Source organism: Phyllobates terribilis, unplaced genomic scaffold (assembly GCF_046119375.1).
Source record: "Phyllobates terribilis strain yellow unplaced genomic scaffold, ASM4611937v1 Scaffold_1__5_contigs__length_1240528914, whole genome shotgun sequence".
Lineage (NCBI taxonomy): Eukaryota > Metazoa > Chordata > Amphibia > Anura > Dendrobatidae > Phyllobates > Phyllobates terribilis.
The window spans coordinates 780,594,671-780,607,266 of NW_027362761.1; positions in this window are offsets into that span (position 1 = coordinate 780,594,671).

The following is a 12,596-nucleotide window of genomic DNA, read 5'->3' on the forward strand; positions in this document are numbered from 1 at the left end:
GGAACACCAAAAAGCTGACTGTTATACCAGGGTCAGGAGTCACGGAGGCCCAGGAGACCAGGGAGTGTGATCTCCAAAAGAAGGCCCTACCACCAGGTCAGCATGTGCAAGATAGAGACCAAGTTAGGCCTAGCTCCAGGCAGGTCAAAAACTTATCAAAGAAAGGCAAGAAACAGGAGGCCCCACACCCGCTCACTGGGGAGAGTCCTGATATGCACCCTTCACCCTGAAGTACACTGGACCGTGACAGAAACATCACCAGTAAAGGTACTGAAGTGAACTGTCGTGTGTGTGCCTATTCTTCCTCTGACCCGGCTGGGTCCCCTCTGTCCTGCATCCCTTCACTTACGCTGCCCTGAGGCCCCGCTTCACCTGTGGGGAGCCGCACCAACTAAGCTGCCTGAACACCGGCCTCAGAGGACTGTTGCAGGGCTGGTGATCCTCACCAGACACCACAGGTGGCGCCACGAACTTTCCCTATCCTATATAATTTCCCCCTTCCTTTTTAAGAGTGACCCCAGGGTACGGGCCCGGGAGCCGGCCACCGGACATCCCTCAAAACCAACAAGCAAGGCCCGGGCGCCGAGTCATTTCCCCATCCCCTGGGCGCGTAATCTTTTCCTGGTGTCACGAACAGGATTCCGTGCCCGCTGCAACGACGGAGTGTTGTGCCCGTTGCCACCAGGTACTGTGCGCCTTTAATCAGAACTGTGTATTTAACTGTGGCGAAGATCGCCGCCATTGTTGTGCCGCCGAGCGGGAAGAAGGGCGTAACCGCAGGAAACTGAGAGGCGTACCTGCTGAAGCGCGCGAAGCCCCGGATACGCCCCACGCCTCAACGTCAAACCAGGAAGCGCCAGGTCCTGGAAGGGGCCTCGGCGAACGCTCTGACGTAGGACGCAAGTGACGCAAGGTCTCGAAGGAAGACCGTCACCTGCGGAGCTGCGGCCTACCGGAAGAAAAGAAAAGAAGGTAGGCCACAGTTCGCTTGGGGGGCGTCAGAATGTCCGAAGACCAGCATAACGCCGGAGTACCGGTTAACCGCTCTGATGATCAACCCCTGCACGGCGCCGAGCAGGCCGGAGCAGCCGCTCCATGAACAGGGATTGTCACCCCTGTCATACCCATGGCCCTACCGTACATCCCTGGAGCGAAGTGGCTCCCCCAGTACAGCAGCAAACCAGATACTCTGTCTGGATTCAAAATGAAAATATGCGGTATACTGGACATGTATTCTATGACAGGCAAGCAAAGAGCCGCTGTTGTATTGGGACAATTGACTGGTGCTGCGGAGCGAGAAGTAGAAACCTGGTCGGCCGCAGATCAGGAGTCAGTGTCCGCCATCTTTAAAAAGTTACAGGCTGTCTTTGAGAATCGTACTGAGACAGACCTCCGGATGAGGTTCTACAACTGCTCTCAGCAACCGGAGGACAGTGTTCGGGACTATGCCTGGCATGTACAAGGGGCCCTGCGAGCTCTGAAACAGGTTAGTCCAACCAGCATCGATAATGAAAATAAAATGCTGAAGGAACAGTTTTTCCGGGGACTGAGGTCTCAAGAGGAGAGCAGGACTGTGCGTTGGTGGTCCCTGTATCATCTAGATGCCACCTTTGACACCCTTAAGGACATGGCTATAAAAGGACTGCAGCCCCAGGAAACAACTGCTATCCAATGTTATCAGGGTGGGGCCACCCCAGTGTCTGCAGCGTCCACCTTTTCCCCGGTGGCTGCTGAAGGCAAGGTTCCAGCAACGTCCCCTAGTGAGCTGGACAGCCTGCGCTCTGAAGTGCGTCAGTTGAGCCAAACCCTGACCACTGTACTGAGTGCCCTGCAGCTGCAGACGGAGCCTGTGGAGGAAGGAAGAATTATGCTAGCCGACAGCCCTGAGGATGTCCCCTGGATGAGAAGGAGGAGGAGGACAACGCCACCCCCTGGGAGGACCAGCGACCAACGCCGCCCGCCAAAGGACCCTGTCTGCCACCGCTGCCACAAGACAGGTCACGCCGTCCGGAGCTGTCCTTTAAACGAGCAAACCCTGGGGCCAAGGGCCGACACCCAGGAGTAGACCCCTCAGACCCATCAAACTGGTACTGCAGGTTCGTGGGAGGAAGACCTTTCCTGTCCATCGTGCTGGACGGCATCGCGACACCCGCTCTGCTGGACACAGGATTTCAGCTAACCATCATGCCTGATGTCCTCTACAAAAGGTCCCTAGACGAACTTCACCCACCAGATCCAAATCTTTCTGTGTATGCCTCAAACGACCTCCCCCTTAACTTAGTCGGGGTTAAGGATGTGGCAGTAAAGGTGGGAAGAGTGGAACTAAAGGACCAGGGACTAATTGTAGTAGAGACTAATCCTGATGATACTGACTTGTATATGGTACTTGGCACAAATATTGTTAGTAACTGTTTGGGAGAAGTGGTGTTCTTGCTCCAACTGATAGCTGACACTGCCAGACCAGGGCAGAGGAGGGAACTCCAGAAAGAGATCCGAGCCCTTATGTACCAGCAACAGGTAAAGCTAACAGGCGGTGAAATTGGTAATGTACGGGTGACAGACCCGGTACCCATTGTGATTCCCCCGATGAGTGAAATGCTGATTTGGTGTAGAGCAGCAATAGGTCTCAAAGGACGGAGCTACCAGGCGGTAGTAGAGCCCCTTAGCTTGGAACATAGACCTACACTCTTGACTGCCAGAGGGGTAGTGGATGTACGCAATGGGAGGGTGCCCGTATGCCTCCTAAACTATGGGGAGGATGAGGTTAGATTACCACGCTATGCCACTGTTGCCAAACTGTACACAGTAAATAACAACTCCATACACACGGCGGAGTCCTTAACCTCACCAGACGAAGTGGAGGATAATGACCCAGCAACCCAGGTGGAGGATTGGTGTCAACAGCTCCATGTTGGGACAGACACCACTCCTGCCCATCAGAAGCAGGGTGTACACCGGGTGGTTCAGGAATACGCGCAGGTATTCAGTAAGCACCCACTTGACTTTGGGAGGATTAAGGGGGTTCAACACCATATCCCCACAGGTGACCATCCGCCCATCAAAGAACATTACAGGCCCATACCACCAGCACACTACCAGAAGGCGAAGGAGATGTTGCACGACATGAAGAAGGCAGGGGTAGTAAGGGATAGTTGTAGTCCCTGGGCAGCTCCCCTAGTTCTAGTCAGGAAAAAGAACGGAAGCACGAGAATGTGTGTAGATTACAGACAAGGAAACCGCATTACACATAAAGATGCATACCCTTTACCACGTATAGAGGAATCCCTGGCTGCCTTAAAGTCTGCAAATTACTTCTCCACCCTTGACCTCACTAGTGGGTACTGGCAAGTAGCTGTTGCTGAGGAGGATCGGGAGAAGACGACCTTCACCACCCCGATGGGACTCTGCGAGTTCAATAGCATGCCTTTTGGACTCTGCAACGCCCCCGGAACATTTCAAAGATTGATGGAGTGCTGCCTGGGACACCGAAACTTCGAGACTGTACTACTATAACTGGACGACGTGATAGTGTACTCCAAAATGTATGAGGACCACTTGAAGCACCTGACGGAGGTATTTGAGTCACTGTCCCGGTATGGGATGAAGCTGAAGCCCTCAAAGTGCCACCTGCTCAAGCGAAAGGTACAGTACCTGGGGCACATCGTTTGTCCAAAGGGAGTAGCACCAGACCCAGAGAATGTCACTGCCATCCAGAAATGGCCAGAGCCGAAGAGCCTCAAGGAGGTACGTCAGTTCCTGGGACTAGTCGGGTATTACCGGAGGTTTGTGAAGGACTATACCAAGAAAGCGGTGCCTTTGCAAGATCTCCTGGTAGGACAGTCCGGGAGAGGCAGAAACCCCCCGTTCCAGTGGGGTAAGGAGCAAGCTGAATCCTTCGAGGAGATGAAGGGGATCCTGACTGGCGAAGAGATCCTAGCCTACCGTGACTACAGCCAACCGTTCCTGCTGTACACTGATGCCAGCAACGAAGGATTAGGAGCTGTACTGAGTCAGAAGCAGAATGGCAAAGAGAAGGTGATTGCCTATGCAAGCAGGAAGCTCCACCCGACCGAGAGGAACCCAGAGAACTATAGCAGCTTCAAGTTGGAGTTCCTGGCCCTGGTCTGGGCCATCACCGAGCGGTTCAAGCACTACCTAGCCTCCAGTAAATTCACTGCCTTCACTGATAACAACCCCTTGACTCATCTAGAAACAGCCAAGTTAGGAGCCATGGAGCAACGATGGATGGCTCGGCTGTCAAACTACCAATTCACTATTAAGTACCGGGCAGGCTGCAAGAACGCCAACGTCGATGCCCTGTCCAGGATGCCTCACCAGTCGGACACTGAAGAAGAAGTGGATGACTTGGAGGAGATTGAGCTACCTGCCTTCCACCGTAATGGAGTGGTCCACGAGCAACGAGCCTCCAGGAGGCATCGTGGTAAGACGTTAAACCCCGTGCCTCACCACAGCTGGAAGGAGACCCAGGACAGCGACACGGTTGTCAGCCATATCAAAGAGCTGATAACCCAGGAAGGTTCCTCCCTGGAGAAGGACGCGTCTCTACAAGCCAAGCAGCTGTGGAATGAGAAGAGGCGGCTGTTCGTCTATAGAGAGAAGCTGTGCCGGAGGTACGTCAACCCACAGATCCCAGAGGGGTGCATGGACGGATTCCTCCACAAGAGGCCCTCATAGCATTCACACACCTTCACCTTCCACCTCAGACCAGCAGAGGGAGCCCAGATAGGGATATAAAAAGGGAACGTGGACCTAGGCAGTTCAGTCTGAAGTCTGGAGTCGCAGTCTAGGGTCAGTCTGCTGCAGCCGGAGAGGTTGTCAGGTCAGTTCAGACTCAGTGAGCTCAGATTATTGAGCCTAGGGCGTGCCGACGCCAAAAGAGCGGCGAAGTGCAGTGTGCCCGCTGCAGTGTGAAGCCTAGTGAGGGCCCCGAGCGTGGCCAAAGGCGAGTGGAAAGAGAGCAACATAGGGGGGCTGAGGAGCTTAACCAAAACCATTTACCGTACACCGGGTCCGCGCCTACAGGGGACCTATATCCCCAGCAGGAAAAACCGGAACCCCTGGCGAACTATATGTCCCAAGAACACCAAAAAGCTGACTGTTATACCAGGGTCAGGAGTCACGGAGGCCCAGGAGACCAGGGAGTATGCACCCTTCACCCTGAAGTACACTGGACCATGCCAGAAGCACAACCAGTAAAGGTACTGAAGTGAACTGTCGTGTGTGTGCCTATTCTTCCTCTGACCCGGCTGGGTCCCCTCTGTCCTGCATCCCTTCACTTACGCAGCCCTGAGGCCCCGCTCCACCTGTGGGGAGCCGCACCAACTAAGCTGCCTGAACACCGGCCTCAGAGGACTGTTGCAGCCCTGGTGATCCTCACCAGACACCACAGGTGGCGTCACGAACTTTCCCTATCCTGTATAATTTCCCCCTTCCTTTTTAAGAGTGACCCCAGGGTAAGGGCCGGGGAGCCGGCCATCGCGACATCCCCCAAAACCAACAGCAAGGCCCGGGCGCCGAATCGTTTCCCCATCCCCTGGGTGCATCAATAGCATGCCGCTGCAAGATGCTGTGGTAGCCATGCTGGTTCAGTATGCCTTCAATTTTGAATAAATCCCCAACAGTATCATCAGCAAATCACCCCCACACCGTCACACCTCCTCCTCCATGCTTCACGGTGGGAACCAAGCATGCAGAGTCCATCCGTTCACCTTTTCTGTGTCGCACAAAGACACGGTGGTTGGAACCAAAGATCTCAAATTTGGACTCATCAGACCAAAGCACAGATTTCCACTTGTCTAATGTCCATTCCTTGTGTTCTTTAGCCCAAACAAGTCTCTTCTGCTTGTTGCCTGTCCTTAGCAGTGGTTTCCTAGCAGCTATTTTATCATGAAGGCCTGCTGCACAAAGTCTCCTCTGAACAGTTGTTGAAGAGATGTGTCTGCTGCTAGAACCCTGTGTAGCATTGACCTGGTCTCTAATCTGAGCTGCTGTTAACATGTGATTTCTGAGGCTGGTGACTCGGATAAACTTATCCTCAGAAGCAGAGGTGACTCTTGGTCTTCCTTTCCTGGGGCGATCCTCATGTGAGCCAGTTTCTTTGTAGCGCTTGATGGTTTTTGCAACTGCACTTGGGAACACTTTCAAAGTTTTCCCAATTTTTCGCACTGACTGACCTTCATTTGTTAAAGTAATGATGGCCACTCGTTTTTCTTTACTTAGCTGCTTTTTTCTTGCCATAATACAAATTCTAACAGTCTATTCAGTAGGACTATCAGCTGTGTATCCACCAGACTTCTGCACAACACAACTGATGGTCCCAACCCCATTTATAAGGCAAGAAATCCCACTTATTAAACCTGACAGGGCACACCTGTGAAGTGAAAACCATTTCCGGTGACTACCTCTTGAAGCTCATCAAGAGAATGCCAAGAGTGTGCAAAGCAGTCATCAAAGCAAAAGGTGGCTACTTTGAAGAACCTAGAATATAAGACATATTTTCAGTTGTTTCACACTTTTTTTGTTAAGTATATAATTCCACATGTGTTAATTCATAGTTTTGATGACTTCAGTGTGAATGTACAATTTTCATAGTCATGAAAATACAGAAAAATCTTTAAATGAGAAGGTGTGTCCAAACTTTTGGTCTGTACTGTATGTCCCCTCCCTCACCTAGGGAAGTGGGGAGGAATAGTGTATGTAGATACATCAACCAGACAAACAAGGAAAGGTCATAGAGGGATAAAATAAAATACCAGACAAAATATGCACTCACAGACAACAGAGGGAAACACCAAAGGGATGAGGAAGGTAAACAAAAATAGAAGAGAATGGGACAATGCACACAACCAAAACACCAAGCAACAGTCACAGAAAAACTGTCCTTAAGCGCCTCACCGAACACCGACTCCTCCACTCCTCACCAGGCAGTACAGGACTTAATACTTGCAATGCAGAATGCCAGAGCAGAGACTATATAGGAGAGGGAAGTGGCTGATACTGCACAGCTGAGAACTTCCAAGAAGGAAGCTACTGAGACTCAAAGCTGATCAGTTTAACTCCTGCTGAAAGAAACCAGCACCATTTAATAAGAGAGAGAAGTGCTGCTACTCAATGCAGGAGTACATAAACTCAGACTCTGAGGTCTACTGGCTCCTCTCTGTCGCGGTAAACCCGTGACACAATGCTTAGTATTGCAAAAGTGTGACATTGCAGTCTTATTTAGTGCAAATACAAGTTGCTATGCAGCCATAGCAGGGCCAGACTGGCCATCTGGCAATAATGTCAAATGCTAGATGAGCTAGTCTGGCAGTGTAGCACATCAGACCATAGCACTTTTAAAGGTATCTGTGTCCTCTGGGCACAGATAATGTTAACAACTGTGACAGAGCAGAGAGCCATTGGGTCTTACTGCAGCAGATTGTAAGTTGCTTCTTTTATACCAAAGAGGACCACTATTGAAGTAGCCATAAAACACCAAAAAAGATTAAAATGCATATATTTTATTAGAAAAACATTATTTAAAAAGGTTATACGTATACACATGTCATAATGGTCTAATGACAATTCATAAATGCCCACATATATCACAAGAATATATACTTCACGTTACCCCGACACGCAGTTCGCGTATTGCTTTTTAGGGTAGGGTACTGCATTCCCCCTTGAGAAAGCAATATGTGAAATGTAATGGTAGCGTGGAGGCTCACTTGTCCTATGGTTACCATGGGTAAGCTATGAACTGGATAACAATTTATGCATTTTCTTATGATATATGTGAGCATTTATGAATTGTCATTATAGGATTTCCCGTTTTAAGTCCACAATTGCACTTTCATGAAATTTGTTGTAACCTGTTTCTTACCCTGATACACCATGGACTTTTGAACTTTTACTTGTACTTTTTTCCTCCTGATTATACCATTATGATATGTGTATACATATATACCTTTTAAATAACTTTTTTTTCCAATAAAATATATGCATTCTAACCTTTTTTGGTAGTTTGTGGTCCTTTTTGGTATATAATGATTCAGGAGTACGCCACCTCTCAGTAAATTATTTCTATTGATAGGGGGAACCTTATATATTAGTATGTTCCCAGCCTAGAAATATAATTGGTGCCATAAGAATTTGATGCTCTGTTTTGTTTGTCTGGTGCCATGCAGGGGATGTCAGGGGGTGCAATGCCATAATTTCATTGAACTGAGGCCCCTAGTCATGAAGTTGCTGCGTAGTACGAGGAGCAGCGCATCTCCACTCTTTGTTGGAGTGGGATGAGGTTATGTTTCTTTATTTTGTTCATTTCCTTGGACAGAGGGAGGTCATTATTATTACAGGGGGGGCTATATTTCAATGAGAATGCACTGAGGGGCATTATTACTACAGGGGCCTATATAATTATGAAGAATCACACTTGGGTCATTATTACTTCAGATAGATATATTACTATGAGAATGGAGAACATTATTACTAAAGGGGCTAGATTACTATGAAAAATATACACCAAAAAGATGATAATATACACTACACCATGATAAAATAGTAGTTTTATTAGATATATTTTAATAAAAAATTCTATAAAACAAATACAAATAAATGTGGAAAAACTCAGACAAAACAAAGGGCCAGAGGCAGGGGCACCATGAGAGGGGTGCATGCGGGACATGTGAACCAGGTGCATGCAGCAGGTGGGCACCGTCACACTGCCTCAAGCAGCAGTCCAAGGTGTTTGCCAGGAGATGATATTTTGTCCTTCTACTCCCGAGGGGGATATTGGGATATTTCCATTCTCCTAGCTGGTTGTTAAACTAACAGCTGGATCAGAAAACATGTAATAGGCAAACTCACTGCATTCAATTGGACACTGTATTTTTAAGGGGGTATGCACAAGACCGAAGAAGATGGAAGTCTAAACCAATATAATTAGCCTGAATAAGTGGTCAGAGCATAGATAGATGTAATATAATACCTTTATTATAAATGCAAGTGGGTATGTGGTGGCAAAAGAAAGAGCACACACACACTAGTTAAAAACAGTACGGTGACAAAATGGAAAGTAATTATACAATTAAAATACTGCTGCAGAGACATATTAAGTTTTGGTATATAACCATGAACAGGACCTGCAAAGCCTATACACAACCAGATTATAGTAAAAAGGTCCTAAGATACTGAACAAATGATACAGTGACCATATGTGTGGCGGAGCAGATAAAGATATATAAGGAGCTAAAAGTGCCAGAGACACAACAGTAGTCTGCTATTGTAAGACAATATAATGTTTGCACAGTCCTTATTCTAAATGTCACATATACTAAACACCTACATAATGTGTAGGGTATAATATCCCCATCACAGATCAGTAATGTGCAACTCATAAGATTATTATAAAAGAAATATAATGGCAAAGTACGGCATACCAGTTAGGGGGTCAGATGCAGCATGGAGTGTGGGGCTCACCGTGATGCGGGTTACGGTTTTTACCTTCATCAGGGTGTGGAAGATGGAAGTCTGTAGAGATGACCTATTGATGTGAAAAGTCATCATGGTGTCCGGACAATATGAAGAAGAAAAGAAAGAGAATGATTTCAATCAGAGAAGATGTCACCTATAAGGTATCTGAATGTAAATTTGTATTGTGATGCTAACTATGTCTCATCAGTACTGTGGCTATTGTACCATCAGCAGACTTATGATGAATGCTAACAACAACTCCAATTATCTCCTTACCATTGTTACATACATACTGGGAATTGTAGGTTCAATGATATACGGGGCTGATTTGACATTGCAATTAATCTCTGGGCTAAACTTGGTGGTGTATTCATGTACTAATGGTGCTTCTGGTGCTGTATTCCTGTACTAATAGTACTTCTGGGGATATATTCATATACTGATGATGGTTGTGATGCTTTATTTCTCTACTGATGGTGTTTCTGGTGTTTTATTCCATTAGTGGCTTATATTCCTTTACTGGCTTTATATGGCAATGATAAGAAAATATTGTGCCAGCTGACAAATTAAGGATTACTACATCTGTTTTTATGTTAAGGACATTAATTAAAAAATTAAGCTTTGTAACATGCCAAATCCTAACACTGTGTAATATAATCACTGTCATGATTTTACTTTTTTTCTGATTCAAGTGGTCTTCAAATAACCACTCACATGCAATTTTTCATACTTAAGGTGCCAAACTAAATTTTTTCATCTAGATTCGCCTCTTTCAGGTATCAGATTGTATGGGACACAGTACATATAATACAAACATGTTAAAGCCGTAGATTAATTACATAAAATAAATTGAACATTGACTAAATTCATGAAGCATAAATACAGAACTGACAAAGTACTAAACAACAAAGCGACTAGTGCATCTACCAGTAAATAGGAAGTACTAACCTTGCATGGTCTCAGCACCTGACATTGGTTTTGCCTTGAGTTCAAAGTTAAAAAAATGAATGGCAGCCAGTGAATCTTGAAAGCCAAAAGATCTGCGTTACATGTTGACCAGTGACCACACTTCCAAATAAAATGGATATTTACTACTAACACCATCTTTATAGGGTAATTTATACTGGAAATACTGGAAAACCAACTGAACGATAAGGTAGCTTGGGAGACACCATAGTCAAGATTAACTTATATTTTCTATCACTTTCCACCACTGCAAAAGCAGTATACAGGGACTGACAAGTGGTATAACAATTACTCCAGAGCAGACTTATACTTCATTCCTTAGTGTGAAGACCCGGGGTCTTCCGTGGGCGTTATACTACTCAGACAACACAAGGTGTGGGTAAAACAGTGTGGCAATATTTTATTGAACCATCAAAACGGACAATAAACACATAGAACAGTCCCAGCAAATACCCAAGATGGTACAACATTAAACAGTCTCACCCTTCTGCTGGCCTGCCTGGGATAGAACAGCTGTGACTTTGGGACTTCCAGGGCCAACTACCTTAACCAGTGGCGTCCTGCTTTTGGCAGGCCCCCACAGAGAGAAGGTAGTGGCAAGCTTAGGAAGCTGACAGTCCATTGATGTACAAGGCCAGGAGACCCGAGGGTCCCACCCTGGCCTCTCCGAGAGTTTCCATGGGGCCACATGACCGGCTGGTCCCAATCTGACTTCTCTGAATGTTTCCATGGGTTCCAGGCAACCGGAGAGTCCCACCTGGCAACCCCAAACAACATATCCATGGAGCCAGGTGACTTCATTGTCCCAACCTGGTCTCCAAAAATGTATCCATGGGTTCTCTGATGGTCAATGGAGCAGATCCGTATCTTTCCAGTCAGGGACATATACCCTTATGCCGGAATCATGTAGAATCTAAATCTGTGTCTCTTTGGATAAAGCCATGCTACCAAGCTGATGGTCTGAAGAGAGTCTGATCTTTGATTCTCCTTGTAAAGTCTCTTTCAATTCTGCCTGCTACAGAGGCAAATGTTCCTTAAATAGTTCACATTTCTTCTTTCAAGTACACATCCACAGGGCAAGGGTTAGGGAGGGTATTATTCCACAGGGCTCAGGTCTCATTGCTTGTGCATATAATCAATTCACATAGTTGGTATAGCAGGGGGGACTTTTTAAATCAAACTCTAGCTAGCTTTACTACAATATGCAATTAGCATAGTAATAAACATCATTGTTTCACCCGGAGTCACTGTCCTTGTCCAGCCACAGAAATACACATACATTCTCAAGTCAACATAAACACAATAGTGTATTTCTCTTGGCTTAACAAATCTAGATGTCTGGCTGATTAAGATAAGAAGCTGTTTTGTCACACTTAGCAAAAAAATGAAAATCATTGGAAGGAAATTACATTGTATTTGTTCAATTTTCTTATTTTACTGTGTGGGTGTTGGACATAGCTTTTAGAATAAAAGACAATTAAGGTTACAGTCGGGTGTACATTCTATTGTTGAAGTATACGCCCAATAATGGATTCAGTCTGGATGAATGCGATAGCATCTATCCACCATAGGGGCCCATTGCACAAAAATGTATTCCTCGCTGTAAAAAGTAGATCGTTTGTAGTCTTCCAGCAACACAGTAAAATAGGTCAAAAATTGATTCCAGTCCATTAAAAACATTATAATGTGCACCTATATTATAGCATAACTTTCAAGCCTACTAATCTTTTATGATACACATAAATAGCTGACTGAATGGGAGCTGCATGAAGCTCTCTATGTGAACACAGAATATTTGAGAGATTAGCAAATTGATGTGAATTGAATTTGTTTACATTTTGAAGAATTTCCTGAAACTGGCAATTCAAAAAATTTACATTTTTGCTTTGCACAAATCGTCTAAAATGCATGTTTCCATTTTACACATTGCGTAAGATTGCTTCAACCAGAAACCTCAGGTGTGGCCTGCCTGACTTCCTCATAATACATTGCAGCTATTACATAACATGGTATAGCACAGCCATTCAGGAAGTACATATTATAGCATGTGTAAAAAACAAGGAGATGAGGAATCTGGATAGTGAAAGGACGTCACCATTCACAGTTTCACAGTTTCTATATAGAGCAGAGAAAAGAGAATAATTAATTGGGAAGAA